The sequence below is a fragment of the Limulus polyphemus genome, unplaced genomic scaffold, assembly GCF_000517525.1.
Source record: "Limulus polyphemus unplaced genomic scaffold, Limulus_polyphemus-2.1.2 Scaffold87, whole genome shotgun sequence".
Lineage (NCBI taxonomy): Eukaryota > Metazoa > Arthropoda > Merostomata > Xiphosura > Limulidae > Limulus > Limulus polyphemus.
The window spans coordinates 1,108,534-1,126,041 of NW_013665697.1; the positions used below are offsets into that span (position 1 = coordinate 1,108,534).

Sequence of the window (17,508 nt, forward strand, 5' to 3'; positions counted from 1 at the left end):
ATGGCGTTTATCAAAGAATGAACATGACAAATAGGTCAGTATAATCATAGATTTCTGTCAATAATTGGTAAGAAAAAAAGAAGTTATCTTGAAAATCTTGCGACAATTTTGCTTTTCTGTAAAATTTTGTTCTTTATTTAGAATCATTAACGATATATTTTTGCATATCAAGGAATATTATTTTTATTTAATACTATTTTAAAATATACTTATCTATTTTTGGAAGGAGGTGGGGGTGAGAAAACATGCAACATAACATGAATAGTGTAGCCCTTTATTTCTGAGTGACTGACAGAACAGCTAAAAAATACCGAAGAAAAAGAACCCACAAATTGTAAGAAATCGTTATAACAGATTTATGTCCAAATTTATCCGCTTTCTTTGCGAAACTAAAAGTGTGCCAATCTTCTTAGTTTATCTTTCAAGATGTTAATTGTTACGAATTCATACACGAGAGGATGAGTGAGCAGGCTATCATGTAAAAAGTTAAACATTCTCTACACGCAAACGCCAGCTAATGAAGTAAACTATTACAATTAAAACTGTTTAACATGATTTTAAAGAATTATATATTTTCCTGTTTTCTTTTTCTCTAAAGGAACTACCATGCTCGTCTTTTCATATCTTTTTCTAGTAGCAGCAATCAGCATTATGGTTTGGGGCAAAATCTTTATGAACCATAGATATTGTATGAAACAAACAACCAGTTTTCGTGTACTTGTAACTAGAGTAATATTTCATTCTTTCTTTAATGTTAGTTTCATTAATAGTATTGCTTAAAACGTTTAATGTGAATAACACATTTGTCTGTATTATTTTTCATTTTATTAGATATATTTTCATTCCGAGGATTATTTTATATTGGTAGTTTAGTATGTGGATTTTGGGCTAGCCTACAAAGTGCAAAATCCTGTTGAATTTATTAAATGTTTACCTTAGCAACCTCTAGATAATTTATAAGTTGCGTATATGTAAGTGACAGATTTTTCCAAACAATTGATTTTACTTTCCTTTATAATTCTATATAACAATCATGATTAAACAAATAATAAAACGCGGAAATGTTATTCCTCACACATAAAATTTCTTATATACAGATTTTTTTCTCGTTATTAATCTCAATGAAACCTTAACTTTCATACACGCCTTGTTAAAGTTCTATATACATTTGTTTTTATATTTTTGTTCAGTGACCTTAGTTTTAAATACAAACCTCTTCTCTTTCCACAAAATCTCATAAAAGTTTGTCACTCTCGCCCGACAGAGGACGCATTGTTTTCACTCCTGTGTATGGGTATGAATAGTAAACAAAGATTAAGTTTCACTCAATAACTAAGTGATTAATATTGGTGACTTTAGGTTAAATATCAATGTCACAATGAAGGTCAACTACTTTCATTATAATAAAAGTAATTATTTTGGAGCGGGATGGTCATTCTAGTTATTTATATTATGTTACGAGAGGGAAACATTTTAAACGCAATACTACCAAGATCTTTCATTAACAGCTTTAATTAATCAAAATTAAGGTCAGAAATGTCCACTTATAGCTCAGCGATAAGTCTGAAGGCTTACAACATTAAAAACCGGGTTTCGATACCCGTAAATGGCACAGCACAGATAACAAATTGTGTAGCTTTATGCTTAACGACAAACAAATATAAGATCAGAAGTATTATTTCAATTTTAACTGACAATTTTCATATCATAGAGACATCGATCTTACTTTAAGGTAACGCTAAAAGATTAGTTTACGTAATTAAACTGTGGTTATTAATATACATGAGCTTCGAATCCATATGATTGTTAATAAACAGCAAAATCTATAGAAAAGGAAGAAGCGAGAGGAAAACACACGGAATGATATAAACAGAACTATTCAGTAGTATTGCTTAATGATATTATATTATATTATTCCTTTTCTTTGCAAGAAATAGTAAAATCGTTAATGTTAAGGAAACCGATGAATCGGGTTTCATATTGCTACACACACAATACAGACATCTGATGAAAAACACACATAGTTACAACAGGTAAGTATTAAAATTGTGCTAGAATACCCACTGTTACATACAATTCCTGTAGTTTAAAACTTGACATTAACAGATATTTATCTAAGAACCTTGTAACTATTCAACATAATCAAAATAATATAGCTGAACTGGGGACAACGAATATATATATTAAATGTTTGTAATGTTTCGTTTGACGCGTGGGCATGTCACATACTGTGATAATGTTATTTAATAAATACAATATATATTCTGTATTTACATATAGTATGTTCAATTTTTGTAAATAGGTTCAATTGCAACAGACATAACCCATAATAAAAATAACTGCAAACATTCCGAGAAATAACTATAATTTTTGAAAGTATTTCACAACCATACTGGTAAAGAAAACTAAATTGAGTTCCTTTTATTCCTAAGCCTTAAGCTCATTCTGTCCTTATTATAGATTTTTGGTTATTTCTGTAATTTTAAAACATTAAGTACGATATCTCCGGACTGATTTTATGAAATTACAAACTAGCAACAGTAAGCATACTACGTCAGTCTCAGTTAATACTTGAGTGGCCATGTTTCAGCTGTAATGAGCAGATTTGGAACATTAATTTTAAACCTGTTTCTGAAATTATAAGGCAGGTAAATCCTATTCGATGAGCATTCATAATTTAACCCGATAAACGATGATGAGAATCGGAAATCATATTCATAATGATAGAACCGTTTTCATGATATTTTTCGTTAATTTAAAACCTTATATCTAATATAGGTTTCTGATATATACTTCTTATGTGTAATAAATACCCTCTATATTTATAAATAAAGGACAACTTGGAATTATTCAAAGCTAAATAGATATATTCATCTTTCCTATATAAATCTAATATAATCATTATGAATATTTCAGTAAGTATGTTTGATTATTTGTATTTCATTCTTTTCACTTTCTAATCTTCTAGAAATTTTCTATTGAGCTTTCTGTGTATCCGATATTAACAACAAAGCTTCCTTATCTAGTGACTCGGGAACGTCAAATGCCTATTGTTGCAAAGCCACACGAAGAATTCCTTTAATAGTCGTTCTAATTCTAATTAATTTTCCATTTTTATTATTTTTAGCGGAAATGAGACGCGAACCTCGGATACTCAGATTATCACTCTAACCACTTAACTATTCACTGGTTACTTTTATAAGAACTGAATTAACCTCAGATTTTATGCAACAACTTATAAACCCGTAATATAGGGAAAAGGGGGAAGTACAATATCTAATCGAAAAGTAAGAAAATTTTCAAACACTTTTATTTCTTGAAAAATTATAATGGTGAACGTATGAATAAAATAACACTGTAGGCAAACTTGTCGTTTATGTTTAATTTGGTTAAAATAAATGGAGTTAAGAAAAATAGTTATGTGTATCCAACGTTAACCACCACTTCATTTTAAATGAGTAACAATAAAGCAACCAGAAAGTAAATTTTGAATATTGTATAACCTTATATAGAACTTAGTTGCTAATTGTCTGACCGCCACCAAACTAATACTCTGAAAATTACCTGGTTAAAATAAACCATAGTTAAGAATGCGGTTGAATATGTAATCATTTCATGGTATAGTAATAATTTGTGATATATATTCCTACAGGGTTTTAACGGTAAAACAATATTAAGTTCAATAAGTATATAGTGTCCCCATACTAGCTATGTTATATACAGAAGGTTAATCGCACTTCATAAGAATGATTTCCACATACTAATAGTATGGCATATCGACAAATGTGAGAGCCGTGGCGTCACGGGCGACAGTTCTGGCAACTATATATTTGGTTAACAGCGAATAATTGCCTATTCATCAGTACAATGCTGCCACTGATTTCCTACGGCTGTATAAGTATGTTACAGTACTTTGAAAGAAAGATTTAAATATAATGGAACGGTTAAAGGCAACTGAACAAATGTTCAAAAAAAGAAGAGATTAATGTTTCCGTTGAAGCGGAAAACTCACTCACAGCATAGAGGCTAGGCTCTGAAACCACACTTCAAGTCGATCAGGACGAACGTCCTCATTCAGGAAGTGGATATAGTGGCTACAAAATAGTTTTTCACTCCTCAAAAATAAAAAAAATAAAAGTAGATGGCAATGGAGAGTTTGTCAAGATGTGTAGCCTAAAATTGAACTCGCTGCCTTTAGCATAAGCTTGTTACAATTGTTATTAATTTCTGATAGGTCAGTGCTAATGATTAACCAAAATAATGAATGTTCACATAGTTATGCTCAATGGTTGTTAATTAATTTGGTTTAAACGAGTATATGATACTAAAAAAATGGACGGTAAAATTATCTTTTATGGGCTAGAAGCTAGACCAGAGACATAGGGAGAGAGTAGGACATGAAATACTTCTTTAAAAAAATAATAAGTAAATACATAATATCGTGTAAAATAACTTAAAATATAATTTAAATCCACACTAATGGAACAATATCAAATTTTAAATTAAATTGAAACTAGTTTAGACATTTTGCACGCCCATGTTATAAAATAAGCAATGTATGTGTTTCTTCCACAAATAAACGTTGGACTGAGGAGGACATGTGGAATGTCGAAATTAATTGTCATTCAAATTTGGCAATGTTGCGTTAGCGTGGATTAAAACTTTATTGCAACTTGCGAGTAGTATTAGCGTAGTGTGCAGCGGTATCACAAAGCATTTGGATGATTTATTTTTTATAATGTTCTTGTTGGACTAATTGAAATAAATATTAGTTCATCTTCTGTGCTATAGTTTATTACAACTATTCAATGTATATTATAGTAGATATATTATTGATGAGTGATATAATATTTTGGGTTATAAATTAGAATTCAAACAAAATTTTGCATAAGCTATTATTTAGATGTTACTTTACTTTCAGTTTTTATTTTGCATTTTGTAATTGCCTTATATACATATTTTGAATGTCAATAATTTATTCTCCCATCTAACACCGATAGGGGAATCAGAATCTTGGACTTTTGTGGGGAAAAACATTATTACGGATTCTTGTGGCTAAGTTAATCAACTGGAAGAGTGTTATATTACCATTCGGAGTTTATGTGTCTGTTGCATCAAATTATTTATAGAAGTAGTGATTCCTAAGCTAGGCTTAGAAATAGACTAGTAATAAATCGATTAGGCTAAGAATTTATTTTAAATATGGTGATAATCATGTAGTGATATATTACAATAATTTCGTATTTAGGTGTGCTTTTTTTCCTCGATATTATGACATTATATAATTCCTAATCTGCAAAAAGTAAATATTTTGGTATTTTTTAAGCTATTTTTATAGGAATTTCCACATCACTTTACTCCAGTTCTAGTATTTTGTTCTTACATCCACAACACATTTTATATACTTTCCCACATTGATATATCTTTTTGTTCCAAGAATGTCTGTTGTATAGGAAAACTTAAAACGATAAGATTTTTTTAACCTCTCTCTGTATAAAGAAATATTTATAATGGATGCCGCTCATGTGAGTAAACAAGCTGTAAAGTTTCAAAATGTGGAAACAACACTACTAAACTTCAGCAACTAATCGTTTTGAAATTACCTCCAGACAAATTATTACCCATTTTTATCTATCTTCAATCATGCTCGATTATGTTTTCGACAATTTTTACTTCCTTAAGAAATTTATTTGTTTACCTTGATACTCTGTATATATATATATATATATATAAGTGTGTGTGTGTGTGTATAAAAACCTTTGAATTGGTACTTAGAATTTACTTTATTTATACATCTTTTATCGCCTAATCATCAAACATTAACATGGTTCGTGAACAAAACACTCTCCACGAAATATCGGCAAGACATCAGGAACACAGTTCCTTCTAGCATTTGTGTTTAAACAAGGCAAATGTCAATAACATTATACAGTCAAGAAAGTAATCTCATAGACTCCATTCAATCGTCACCCTTCTGAAGTGAGGGATTTGCATGAAAAACCGCCATGTTTCAGTAGATTAGATATGAAGTTCAGATTTACACATCGCGTGACACACGTCATTACTAATGGTAGCAGAACAAGACAAATCTCTGTTGAAGTAATCTATCATTACTTCTCCCTGTCCCCAAGACTTTGCTAAATTACTACCAACCACTGCGCAGTAAGGTACGTTCTAGTTTTCTAACAAATCTGTTTTGAAATATAATTGTTGCTCTTCGACTTCAGTAGGAAATAAAGCCATAAATCGCTAGTAATACAAAATTAGTTTATGAATGTGTATTTGTTGTAGAGCTCGTCCCTTTTTCTTTTAGCTAAAATAACTACTTCATTTACGTAGGCTTTCAGGTTAGTGTTTCTCAGATACACTTGTTACATATAACCCACGAGTTGTTAATGCGGTTGGAATATGTTTAATCAAAATATAATAGTAACTTTGGATATAAATGGAATGTACGATGTGCTTCTATTTAGTTCTAACTCCTCAGCATCAGAAGGTTAGAAAACACATTTCCAATTTACGTCTATTCCTAGGGTGGCGGGGTGGAATTAATATACATTGAAAAACTTTGTAACAGGAAATTCTGCATAGAGGTTGATTACTATCTTTCTTCACCTCTTCAGCATGTAATGAAACATTAGAATTCTTTTAAAGCATTTAAAATATCGAAGCTGTTTCTAATACATAGTAACTTGAAACGTAATATTTACGTAACATTTTACAAATACTTTCAGTTCGTGATGAATTTATAATTCTCTGAGAATTATTAGTTTTCATAAACTTGCTGGTTATCATGCTATTCTTTTGACGACTATATATATATTTATTGAAAATAGACTTTGCTCCCTGTGTGATAAGCTATCATACTCCAACGCTGACTTTAGGTAGCGACACTGGTGGAGAAGCAAGATGACTAACGACCACGTGATAATCCACGGTGTGTTATTTTATCTCAAATTTGAAAGTTTGACGCGAAAACAGCGTGAGAATTATAAAAGCTGTTTGGTAAACGTTTTCCACTAATGCATGTAATCTTCATCAATCAGACCATACTCTGGAAAAAGCTTAATAATTACATACAACTAGCATTGCTCAAACTTAGGCTTAAATATAAGTATTGTTAATCATACTTCCATATTCCAAAGCATTAATAAGAACTTATTTTTATTTTGAAGTAATATATTTTTCCATATCTCATTTCAGATCTACCTTTCTACTTTGCTCCTGGTGAAGAAAGAGCTACCTTAGAAAATGCATCAACACTATCAATTTACTTAACAATCTTAAACACTTTAAACCATATTCCCTCTAACTCTTCTTTTTTCAGAGATCTTAGCCTATCTTCGTATGACAACTTTTCCACCCCAGTTATCCCTCTAGTAACCATCCTCTAAACCATTTCCAACAGTTTAATGTTCTTTCTAAAGTAAGGAGCCCAAGAATGAACACAGTACTCCGAATGTGGTCAAACCAATGACATATACAATGTCATTACAATTTCGTTAAACTTGTACTAAATATCTCTGTAGGTACAACATAAAATCCTATTTGTCCTACCACTTTTAACAACACACTGCTTGAATGACTTAAGAGACTGATCAACCAAAACACCAAGACCCTTTTTTCCGTACCATTGTTAAGATTATTGCCATCAAAATTGCATTCACAATTCAAACTGTGATATCCCACATGTATTACTTTGCATTTGTTAAAAATAAAAACCATCTGCCATATATATTCATTCATCTTACCAAATAATCCAAATCCTCTTTACAGCTGACAAAACCCAAAACTTTAATATCATCAGCAAATTTAAATAACTTATTGACCATTCCTTCATCTATGTTTGTTATATAAATTAAAAAGAGCAAAGGTCCTAACACAGAGCTCTGAGGTATCACTCGTGACATGAATCTACCTTGACTGAACTCCATGTTCAATAACCATCTTCTTTCTTCCATCCAGCCACTTCTTTATCCAATTAGTCAACCTATCCCCACCATCTACAGATATAACTTTTTAACAACTTCTTTATGTGGTACCTAGTCAAATGTTTTCTGAAAATCCAGATATACCAAATACATACTCATACTTTCATCTGAATAAGCAGTAACCTCTTCAAAGAATGTCAACAGATTTGTAAGGCAAGATTTTAGCCTTAGTGAAACCATGCTGACTATCCCATAAAATATTTAACTTTGTTCAAATAACTTAGCTAAACATCTTTTACCAGATTTTTAATAATCTTTTCCAGCACTGATATAAAATTAATAGGCCTATAATTACTGGAATAGTTTTGATCACCTCCCTTCAAAAGAGAAGTAACATTAGTTAACTTTCAATCTTCTGACACCTGCCAACTATTCAAGGACTTAGAAAAAAGTAGTAGCAAGTGGCTCACACATCCAATCCTTAACCTCCTTCAAAATTTGGTTAAAATATTATTTGGCCCAGGAGTTTTATCATCCTTTAAACTTCTCAATATGTTTTGTGATCATATGTGCACATCACATTTATGAAATTTTTGTGATGCTTCTAAGCACACTTTATAAAGTGCTTTATAAAAATACTATTACACAAAATACCATTTGGTTTTCAAAACCCTCACGAGTACATCTTGAAATATTATTAGTTTTATACTTTAATCCTGCTTAGCTTCCATTACAAAATCGCAGATGGATGTTTTATTTAAAAGTATCGATGAGACTTGCCCTTTATTATTAAATTCTGACCTCCTTGGCATCGTTTGATTGGTCACTGGATATTTTTGGTGAATTGAAATCAGGAGTTTTACAAGTAAATTAATGTAAAAAAAAGCTGATACACAAGTTACGTGTTTTCTTAGGTAATTCAAAACGGCTACATACTAAGCCTTAAAAACAAGTAAAAAAATATTTTATTTTGTATCTAATGATAGTAGGAAACTCATAATTTAGTTCATACTGATTTTTGTACATAAGCTTAAATTAATAAGATTTGTGTATCTTAATTATGTATATTCATTGAGCTTCTATAAGGAACAGAGTGTTCTCAAATTACTTATTTTAGTTTGACATTTGCCGAATATTACGAATTTTATTAAGATTCAAGAATAACATTGTCGATAAATGCGTAAGGAACAATTACATTTCATTAGTGCGTACTGTGATAAGTTAGGTTTAACCTCAATCTCCTGAGATGTATGTCTTATTACTTGAAAATATAAATAAGATATCAAAACATAATTTTGTTCACGAAGAATTTTACGCAAAATGGCACATATTTTACTAGTGATGATATGTTCGTAGAATTGAGGCAATTCTTTAATAAATGTAAAAAATTATGACTTAAAAATTTATGTGTGTGTTAATCACCTAAGATTGTGCGACATAATTTCGATTTGAAGACTAAATATTTGGATTATGTAGTTGTTATTACATTCAGTTTAGTACACCCCAACGATAGATAAATAAAAAATACCAGTATGATGAATTTTATCTTTACGGTTACAAAGTACTTATGTGGTAAAGAGCATTTTGCAGCCGGTGAGGGTCCATATATTGTATCATATTGAGTAGTTTTATATGTTTCCGTGTCATAACACCCTGTGTAAATAACTGCGAAATAGAATAACAGAAATAATTTATTTGCTATGCCAAACACACAGGAAACCCCATTAGTAATAAATGGGGTTAATTGATATATTTTTAATTATTTCAAAATGTAAACTACAATAAAGGTTTTAAATAAAGGGTTTTAACTAAGCTTAATCAATAAGTTCTAAAGAGTATTTTAAAGAAATTTAAGCACTAATAGAGAAATCCAAAAGTATCGCAAAGTAGTTTGAAAACTCTCCCATTATCGTATCGTATTAAATGTATTGTTAAACCATCTATTCTTTCTGAAAAAAACATAATTTAAGAGTAATGCGTGTTTTTATATATAATGGTAAAACGACGGATATTGTAACGCTGTATTATCCTAATAATAATTAGTTTACGTCAGTCTCAAATTTTAGATTATATGTTTAATATTATACAGTATTTTTATTTATCTTTAAATACTGGTTCACACGTATAACATCGTAGTTATGCTGGATAAATTAAGCGTAAGATATTGGCACTTCTTTTCTTAAAATTTCGAGTAAAGAATTAACAAGTTGAGACTTTTTGTATTTTTGAGTCAGTAAAGTTGCATACTGACCTTTTTTTTCAGACATTTTGAGCGGCTGTTTGTGCTAGTATTTACTAATCGTAGTATTCATACCTCATTGAAAAAATTAGAGAAAGTGAACATCTTCTAAAAATAATATTTTTTTCTGAGAAGTAGTGCACAGGAACAGTATTCGGATTGTGCTCTTTACTCATACGTAACTCATTGCATCAAAATGATTCAATGTACAGAGCTAAAAATTTTCATAAATGTTACTGATATAAAATGTAATGTTTGACATATTAAAAGTGGTAACGCATATTGAAAAAAATAATCGTTTTCTTAAACTTCGGTTTCTCCTTACTATATTTAAAAATTACATCAATAAAGATATAATCCAACCCTCACGTACAGTCCTAGTGAAAGTCGTATTCTTGATGTGAGGAGAGTACTTTTATTTAAAAGTGTGCTCTATTATAAAGAAACAGTTGTTGCACGTACCACAGTTATTTGTCTGTCTGAATCTTGAATGCCCAAAGTGGGAAATTATTTATGGATTTTTGTTTATGGTGCTACTCAGTAGATGGCGGGTGAGTTTTGGTTACATACATAGCTGCTGACATACATGCTACGTACATTATAGTAAGATTATTTTGTCATTATATGCTAACATGGTAAATGTTGGGGTATTTTTCCATTTACGTAATCAATCTAAGACAATTTTATTATTTATATACATAATACATATATATACAAACTAAAACACATACAAGTTCCAACCAGCGGATACAAATATTAAACACAACAACGCTTTAACTTTTCCGTCTTTTATTTTCTTAATTTTGTTTTAACGGTTTTGTGTTTTGTTTGTTTTTGAATTTCGCGCAAAGCTACACGAGGGCTATCTGCGCTAGCCGTCCCTAATTTAGCAGTGTAAGACTAGAGGGAAGGCAGCTAGTCTTCACCACCAACCGCCAACTCTTGGGCAACTCTTTTACCAACGAATAGTGGGATTGACCGTCACATTATAACGCCCCCACGGCTGAAAGGGCGAGCATGTTTGGTGTGACGGGGATTGGAACCCGCGACCCGCAGATTGCGAGTCGAGCGCTCTAACCACCTGGCCATGCCGGGCCACGGTTTTGTGACTTCAAACGTCACACATCGGAACGTAGGTACTGTTTGTTTCAACTTAATATTTAGAAATATATAACAAGTAAATATATACATTTGAACAAAATATACACCAATAAAATTAAATAACATGCTTTTATGAAATATTTAAAATATAGATTAGTTTAATCTTATAAAATTTGTTAAAGTTACACTATTTTCTTTTCAATGTCTTCTCATTTTTATTTCACTTTTATATAGATTGAAACTTTACCTCAATTACTCTTTCTCGTAGTATCACAGAAAAGTAATTCATTGAGTGATATAAGTTTAAATTGTGAACGGTTACAAGGATTACTAGGAATTACATAAGAAATAGTAAAGTAAGTAATAGCTATTTTATTAATTATATTGTTAAAAATTATGGAAATAAACTTTTACTTTTCTCTAATTTTATAAAAAAAATTAAAATGAGGTAAAGTTTGAATCCAAAGAAAAATTATAAAATGAAAAAATAATGAAACAGAAAGCAAATTTTTTTTAAATCAAACTAATTTATATTCTATTATATTTAATTTTAGAAGGATTTAATTTAATATTTGTTTCATTCATTTATTTAAATGAAGTTAATTTTAAATATTAAATTGAGAGAAAAAATGTTTAATGGGTTTTATTTCAAAATTATGTCCTAAGTGAGTCTCTTACCATTACGACATGTAGATAAGTTTTACGGTGCTATTACGTGTAACACCTCTTTGGTCTGTAAATATGAAATCAGTGGAATTTAACCTTTAAGAAAAAAGGAATCCAAAAAAAAACTCGTAGGATAAAAGAGGTTAGTAAATCAAATAAAAGGAATAAAAACCTTATACCATTGAGAAACTCACCTGTCGAAAGTCATAGTTTCTTGTTCGTTTTAATATAATGAAATATTTATTATTCTAAAACCATATAAATTGAACCTATGGCTACTTAGCATTTACAGATTCTAAAAAGTCCATTATATTCCGACTTATACCTGAGCCATGAAAGCAAGAAATAAATGCACATGTAAACAAGAAATGCATATACTTTTTCCTGGTAGGGTTCTCTGAAACATTAACGTTATGCAAATGTTGTAACTACATTACAGAATTTAATTATCAGTCTAATGTGTGACGATCACGCACACAAAACCCGGGCAGGCTTTATAGTCCCGTTTATACTAATTATCCGGGAGTTTTAACTGATTCCTATACTGTCTCTACTTGAAATGTAACGATGGGTTGTATTCGTGATATACAAGGCTTAGCAGCAAATCGTAATCAGTCTTTGGAAATCTGCAATTTATTTGTTACCCAGGATATGTAAAGTTAGATTTGCTTATATATGTATATGTAAATGCAGACGTGTCGACCTATGTAATTTAGGTTTCGATCAATGAGAAAATTGAGTTTGGTTTTCCTTCTGGTCTCTAGATATCGAATTTACAAATATCAGTGTATTGTCATTTGAAAGTCAGAAAATAAAAAGCCAATACCTAATCTACGAGGGCAAGTCAATAGCTACAAAACAAATCTGATATATCATGAAATAAAATTAATTTCGTAGTGCGAATTTTTCTAATATAAAATGGAAAATAATTACCTTAGTAAAATAAAAACAAGCAAGCGTTCATTCAGATCGTCAACGTAATTATTGAAGTTTAAATCTTTCATTACTCACCTTTTTAAAATTAACAGCTTAAGTGAAAGCCAAAGACACAGTTTTTTGAGTGGATTATTTATTTTTTTTAACTTAGACGACTATTACCTCATGATGACCATCATACAAGTGGTCAAAACGTTGTTATAAAGTTAAAAAATAAATAATTCATTCCAAATATTGTGTCTCTGGACTTTCTTTTAGTTTACTTAGTTTACAAAGAATTTTCCCTCATTACAAATGGTAATAACTTATGTACTTGTAAATGAAGATTCAAAGATAAATGAAAATATGACATCAAATATTTGAAAAACTATGTATTAAACTAAGCAAAATTTTGTGATATATCCTTGTCTTTACTGTATAAATCCAAATACTTGATTTTTTTGTTATAAGACGATTTTACAGCTATTACTTACTGTTCTCTTATGTAATAAGTAGTTGTAACTTGTATATTCATCCACGTATGTGTGTGTGTGTTCCACATAAGATATATATGTTTACATTAGATTTAGTTAACAGGGCTCATTAGCTTTAGTATGTTGGACTGCCGTTGATACCAGTTAAATTCGAGTACCTATAGATCTAAGTTATAGTTGTTGCTTTTTTGTTGTTGTTGTTTGTTACTGATTTTCGCCTGTGTCTATTTGACTGCTATACTCTATATTACTCAGATTCAAACTTGTTTCCAATTTGTGTGATATTGTAACATAGGTACTATTGGGAAAGTAAGAGCTTTAGGTAATTATTAACTTAATCACTTTAATACTACCATACTACTCACTAGAAGTCACACTTGTAACTCGCAGGTTATATTATAAATACAACAACAACATATAAGCTGTAAATAAAATAATTGTGCAAACATACAGGAGCCACTAAAAACAAGAAATAGTGAATTTATTAATGGGAAAAACATTATCATAGAAAATACAAAACAAAAGTCAATAAAATGTACAATGCTTTAGTACTTAGTTGGTAAGGCATTTGCTTTGAACACTAAATTACACATTATTTTCATTTTTACATACAGTTCATCCACATATGATTGTAGAATATTGTTCTAGTTGTTCTGTACAACTCCCCAAAATATTCATCCAAGTTGTTTAGTTGCCAATTGACATTCTCAACATTTACAATAGCTTCACATCCTTAAAAATGCTCATATCGGGACTTGGTGCTGGTAAAGTAATGATAGTGACTATTCCATCGACTTCTTTACTTTCAAGATATCGTTTCAGCACATCTACTGTATGTTTGAGATCATTATTTGTTGAAAGACGAATGCTCATCCGATGAGTCGTGTTTCTTGAGGGAATAGCACGATTGATCAAACCTACCTGTACCCATCAGTTGTCAGGGTGCTATCACTTTTGTTTAGATCATTTACTCCACTAGCTGAAAGACAGCTCCAAACTTGTACCTACTCTCACCAGTATTCTTCACTGTACATGTTCTAAAGTGACTGTAATACCGTTCTCCTCTCCTCCATCAAACAAACTTGTCTTTGACTGGATTTATCTGTGAAAAATATCCATCTCCAGCTTTTCTAATTTCACTTTTTGTGATCAGATACCCATTTCAAACTTATGATTTAGTTACCTTTCTCAGGAGAAGTTTTTGAAGAATTACACTTGCAGTGAGGTCGTTGACAAGGTCTTTACTCGACCATCAATTACGTCATAAGGAGCATATTTAACACCATTTTAGGAGAATTTTGTTTTTTACCTCAACCACTTCTATTATTAACAGTGCCTGTTTTGAATACTCTCTTCGGCGTTTTACGTATAACTTTTATTGAAATATCAAATCATGCCGTGATTTTTAATATGGAGTATCTTGACTTGACAAAACTTTGATTTCTACACTCGTGTCATGTATTTCAGTCCTTAGAGCTATGACTTGATAACACTACTATTACTAGGCATAATATATCCGCTTGTACTTTTATTGGCTTTATAGGGGTTTGGCACTTTCTGGCTGGTTAGATGACAATCATCACATTGTAAACTATAAACACTCTGGTGCAGTTGATTGTCAAACGAGTAACATTCCTGTAGAATTTGCCTTTTATAGTTTTTACTTCCTCGCCGTTTCTGTAATTTCCATTAACGTTTTATTTATAGATATATATATATATATGTACACATATACCAATGTATATGTACTTAGGGTAAGGTTGTAGCTATCAGATATCAATCGTTGTCGCGGTTAAAATTCCATACAATCACTTAAATGAAATAACTAGGTTGTTACAATTTTTATTAGTGTACAAGGATTACTAATTAATATATATCCTATCTTTCAACTGCTAATCTGCTGCCTTCTTCATATGAATCGTGTAAAAGATTGTTTATAGTAGATCTTACCATTGAAGAATAGTCACTAAGTTACGAAGCCGCGATTAGTAAATATATTTTGAGAAAAAAAGTTTTCGATTTTATAGTTTTTTATTCTACTTAGTGTGAATTTGTAATATTAATTTGTATATAACCTTAGCATCACAACAATGATGAAAACATGTATAACAAAGTATTTATAAGTTACTGAAGATGGCAGCAGATAAGTAAATGAAACGTAAGATATAAACTGTTTGTTTGTAGTTAAGCACAAAGTTACATAGTGGGCTATCTGTACTCTGCTACCTACGGGAATCAAAACTCGGTTTCTAGCGTTTAAAGTCCACAGAAATACCGCTGTGCCACTGAGGGACAAAATATTTATTAATTTCATCTAACAATAAAAATAGAAACTAATTAATAATTATCCTAGCGGCTAGTAATAATAACAGCAACAAATGTATACTTATATTAGAACTTATATAAAGAGTGATGAAATTATGTTTAACACAAAACACCTATATCCCATCCCTGAAACGAATCTATACACCTGTGAGTCTACTGATACCTTCGCTGCCTTTCTCAGAAACTGATAGATATACCTTGTTATTTTATAGGTATTGTTGCAGTAGCTATTTATGTCTGTGTGTGTGCGTATTTTATTGATTATAATTATAGGTAGATTATTTCAGTGCATTGTTTTGGGCTTAATAAATATGTATTCACTACGTACCTGAGGTTTAGAGACAACACATTTTGAGAAGAGAAATTGGCATGTTTCGTCGCTGGATTACCATTCTCCTAGGAATTGTAATCACAATTGGCTTTAATCAAAATTGGTCTCTGTTTCGAACCTGTTCAAGCCAACAGTTGGTACACTTGGTTAGTGAAAGGTATTGTCACCTCTCTTAAAATCCAAATGTAATGCGTCTCCCAAGTGACATTCCAAAACGTCGGAGAATGGCTCTAGGGTGACCAAAGTTAATTCTAGATGCTTTTTGTCTAAAACAATTATGTGGTATGGCATTCTTAAGGAAGTATGGCCTTCACCATGGAACTCCATCAATACAGACAGTGTAGCGCTATTTCAAGTTATAATACGATAAAACAGATCTGTCACCATAGAACTCTATCAATACAGACAGTGTAGCGCTATTTCTAGTCATAATACGACAGGACATATATATATTAAAGATTATTAAGGTTAAAGACAGCTAAAACAGGCCCTTATCATGACACTCTCTCGCCACTCTCGGGACAACACAGTCCAAGGTGTGCTAGATATATCTGTAAAGACCAGGTCGTTTAGCCTAGGCAAATAATAAAAATCAGAATTTATTCCACCACATGATTATTTTCAGTTGTTTCTTCCCAATTTCAACGTCCAATTCGTAATGATTTTCGATGCCTTGTATTGATGGCTCATATAAACAGCTTAAGCATGGAGTGTATCCAATAAACAATCCATTTTGAAGGCTCCGTGTTTTTGTTTTTCATAATGGCACCAGAGCTTAATTAGTTATCTGTGAGAGCTACTGAGCTTTATAAACTAGGACATTAGTGCATCGTAGTACTTGCATATAATTTCAGCATGAACGAGACCATTAGCAGCTTCGAATCTGCTTCTATAATATTCATACGTAGAATGCATTTCTTTTTTCAGTCTTATTGTTGTGCATTCTACAGATTAGTTAACAGATTCATAACGAACTTCCTACCTTCTTTTTTAGCGCTAATGAAATTATGTCTCGTAAATCCGGAATGTTGTTCGTTATCCTCGTAAGAATAATTTATTTTGATGTTCAACACAAAACTCCTTCTTGAAACTGATATTTAGTCATATATTACTATTTTTATTTTTCCTAGAACTATTTATATGTATCTGTAGAGGTAGACTAATACATAGTGATAAACACGAGTATTTTAATTGTCAAAACGCGACAATTATTGTGATATCTCTGGTTTATTAAATGTAGTTTATGTAACCTACTTAGGACTCTAGAAATGACTAATGTAGCAAGTCGTTAGATTTGTTAAATATATGTCCACTTTTGAAACTATAATTACATTTTATTTTGAATGTTATAATGGTAACAAAAAACAACTTCGTATTGTGGATCGTTGCTAGGGTTACATAACTTTTAAACACCGTCGTGTTGTGTATTGTTAAGATGCTTCCGTAACTTTTAAACACTGTCGTGTTATGGATTGTTAATATGCTTACGTAACTGTTAAACGCCAT

At 30.9% G+C, this 17,508-nt stretch overlaps 1 protein-coding gene across 1 annotated transcript in view; it reads right to left on the reverse strand.

Moving 5' to 3' along the window:
- Nucleotides 1–17,508, reverse strand: part of LOC106468332 — a 111,077-nt gene that overhangs the window by 76,284 nt on the left and 17,285 nt on the right. The window lies entirely within an intron of this gene.